Source organism: Chrysochloris asiatica, unplaced genomic scaffold (genome assembly GCF_000296735.1).
Source record: "Chrysochloris asiatica unplaced genomic scaffold, ChrAsi1.0 scaffold00268, whole genome shotgun sequence".
Classification (NCBI taxonomy): Eukaryota; Metazoa; Chordata; class Mammalia; order Afrosoricida; family Chrysochloridae; genus Chrysochloris; species Chrysochloris asiatica.
Window position 1 is genome coordinate 3,001,745 of NW_006408786.1, and position 3,025 is coordinate 3,004,769.

Below are 3,025 nucleotides of genomic sequence, written 5' to 3' on the forward strand. Positions count from 1 at the left end.
GAATGAAACCTGTTCTGGAATGTAGAGTAAGTAGCTAAAACAAGTTGAAGAAATGATGGCCTAAAAGAGTTGAACAGAAGACATGAAAGGGCAGATTGAGAAGACAAAGTAAAAGTATCAAAATGAAATGTGAAAAGACCTGGACTTAGAAAACCAAAAGAGAAGAACATGTTAGCATTTTTCAAACGGAAAGAACTGAAGCAAAAATTGAAGACCTGAGTTGCAGTATTGAGGAGTCTATGGGCAAAATCCACCACTAGTCTGCTAGTTCGTCATAGTGTGGCTTGTATGTTGATTTAATACTGGGAGGCATGCCACCAGTATTTAAAATACAAACAGGGTCACCCATGGTGGACAGGTTTCAAAGGAGCCTCTAGACTAAAGCAGAATGGGAATAAGAGGCAGGCCACTTCTGAATGGTTGTCCGCTGAAAATTCTAACAAAAGCAGTGGTACATTATCTGATACAGTGCCAGAAGATAAGCCTTTGAGAATCACTCAAAATATGACTAAGGAAGAGTTGCTTTCTCAAAGTAGAGTTGACCTTTATAACGTGGATGGAGTAAAGTTTTGGGGACCTTCAGTGCTGTTGGGACAAAATGAATATGAGAAGAAAAAGCTGCAAACAGCTTTTACTAATTGGAATGTGGAATGCATGAAGCAAGAATCTAGGAAAATTGGAAATCATAAAAAATGAAATGGAGATTGCCCTCATGCCCATTCCGATTCATAGAGAGCCCCCCAAAGGAGATTCTCTCCCTTAGGTCTTTTCTACCTCTCTTCGCCCCCACAAGCTCCAGGGATCCTGGGGAGCACGTGGGTCAGGCAGGGCGTCTTGGGGAGCTGACTGTGGGAAGACGAGGAGACACCAGCCAGTGGTTGTGCGAAACTGCTGTCTCTGGTTACATAAGGCTCGAGTCCTGCACCGCCCGGCAGGATCCGAGCTGGAAGCCACTAGGCGCGCTGCTTCTCAGGGGAAGAAGATACAAAGTTCCCGAGGCTCCCTGTGGTGCCGCTGTCTTTTTGGCCGTCCCCTTCCTCATGAAGGCTTCCAAACTCCTTCTAGATGTCATCCTTGGGTCTCCCGGCTCCGGCAAGGGCACCGTGTGCCAGAGGATCGCCCAGAACTTCCGTCTCCAGCATCTCTCCAGTGGCCACTTCTTGCGGGGAAAACATCAAGACCAACAAAGAAGTTGGTGATATGGCAAAGCAGTACATAGGGAAAGGTCTTTTGGTTCCAGATCATGTGATCACACATCTAATGATGTTGGAGCTGGAGAACAGCCGCAGCTCCTAGATAGTTTTCTTAGGACTTTAGTACAGGGTGAGGCACTGGACAGAATCTGTGAGCTGGATCTAGTGTTCACTTTGAATATCCCCTTTGAAACACTCAAAGATCGTCTCAGCTGATGTTGGATTCACCCTCCTAGTTGAAGAGTATATAACCTGGACTTCATTCAATCCACCTCATGTACATGGATTTGATGATATCACTGGTGAACCATTAGTCCAGTAGGAAGAGGATAAACCTGAAGCAGTTGCTGCCAGGCTAAGACAGTACAAGGATGTGACAAAGCCAGTCATTGACCTATACAAGAGTCGAGGAGTGCTCCACCAGTTTTCTGGGACAGAGATGAATAAAATCTGGCCTTATGTTTACACACTTTTCTCAAATTAGATCAAACCTATTGAGTCCAAAGAAACCTACTGAGCTTGCCCAATGGAAGAACCAGGAAATTGTGGTCATTCATTCAATTGTGTGTGGAGTATTGGTGTCCAAATTAGAAGCTAGCTGATTCTGTGTCTTTTCTAGCTTAAACGGTGAACCGATATGAAATAATTAGTAGAAAGAATTAATGAAGAGGCTCTCTTCAACCTTTCCAAAGGAGGGAGCCCTAGACATGTTTAAGATGTCTCTGCACAGGTCTCAGGCCTTCTTGAAAAATCAAGTATAAGTTGGATTTCAAATGGTGTATAACGTAAGATAATGTAAGCTCTTGCTAATTTTGACAGCCATGTCGCTGCTCTAGTAGCCTTTTTGCATGTGAAGGTATTGGTCTCTGGTTCTCCCCTCAAAGGTTGTTGAACTTCAATATCAGTTCCCTGGAATGTGCCCTTCTGGGGACAATGGGATTGAAGCCAAATGCTCTTAGTGGTTGCTTCTCTAGTCTTGAGTGATGTATCTACAGTTAATTTTTTTTTTTTTTTTGTCGAGTGATACCTCCTTTTCTACATTAATGCTCCATTGAATCTCTTCTTTGCAGACATCCTAGAATTAAAGGATTTGGCTTTTGTTAGTTTTATTAGGCAGTATTATTTCTACTTTGTTCTCTCCCTTCCTAGTAATACTGATTGCTATGTAACACTGGTTGTTGCTTTCCTTCCTCTCAAATTTCTTTTCTAAGAGCTGAGAGATAGGAGACAATGTAGATTTCTTCACATACCAGGAACTAAGCTATACAGAAGGCTTGCTCATCTGACCCTCCTGGGTTTACAGGGCTCCTGTTTTCTATCATGAGAAAAATTAAATCTCCCAAAGCTTCCTAGAATCTTCAAAAACATGAGAAACATCACCCACACAAATATTGAAAGATCATTATCTCATGTATAGAAGTAATAAGATCATCTGAAATTATTGAACTAAAAGAATATTTTAGCTCTCTATTCAAGATAACAAAAAGTGTATTTTAAAAATGCTGCTAAATATTGATGTTGAAAGTCTTTTTCTACTGCAAGTGGCCCAAACAGGCCATAAATAGTAAAAGGTATGGAGCTCTGGTAGCGTAGTGGTTACGAATCAGGCTGCGAACCTTAAGGTCAGCAGTTCGAAACTACCAGCCGAGATGAGGCTTTCTACTCCCGTAAAGATTTACACCCTCGGAAACCCTGTACAGGGTCGCTATGGGTCGGAACCGACTCTACGGCACTTAACAACAACAACAACAACAATGGAGCTTTCAAGGTTGAAGAAAATGTTGCACTAACTGTGCTGAGACTGACTCTGATAACTGTATGATTATGGGAAA

The 3,025-nt window shown here is 42.4% G+C and overlaps 1 pseudogene; it reads left to right on the forward strand.

The window, feature by feature from the left end:
- The first annotated feature begins 692 nt into the window (after positions 1 to 692).
- On the forward strand, positions 693 to 1,710 carry LOC102837294 (annotated as a pseudogene).
- The last annotated feature ends 1,315 nt before the right edge of the window (positions 1,711 to 3,025 follow it).